Source organism: Morone saxatilis, unplaced genomic scaffold (genome assembly GCF_004916995.1).
Source record: "Morone saxatilis isolate NCDOM2014 unplaced genomic scaffold, NCSU_SB_2.0 Contig14, whole genome shotgun sequence".
Classification (NCBI taxonomy): domain Eukaryota; kingdom Metazoa; phylum Chordata; class Actinopteri; family Moronidae; genus Morone; species Morone saxatilis.
Window position 1 is genome coordinate 21544675 of NW_023339696.1, and position 257 is coordinate 21544931.

Genomic DNA, 257 nt, shown 5'->3' on the forward strand with positions numbered 1-257 from the left:
AGCAAAAAGGGGCGGGACTTAGGGCAGGTCATTTGTATTTTTACCTGCATTTAGAATCAGTAACAACAGAAACTGTGTATTTAGTCGTATTCTGTGTTTAAGCCTGATGCTACATTAACGGTCATTAATGGACTCGTGCCTGCGGCTGTGCTCCCCCCCGCTCTGCCACAGCACAGCTTTTATACCAGAAACCTGCATCCTGCCCGTCACTCCAGTCGTCACCCCCCAGCCCCTCACCCCTCAGCCCCCTGTTGGCC

The 257-nt window shown here is 52.1% G+C and overlaps 1 protein-coding gene across 1 annotated transcript in view; it reads left to right on the forward strand.

The window, feature by feature from the left end:
• The window catches only part of LOC118323683 (caskin-2-like), a gene marked incomplete at its 5' end in the record, with an annotated part of 14663 nt that overhangs the window by 7026 nt on the left and 7380 nt on the right, over positions 1 to 257 (forward strand).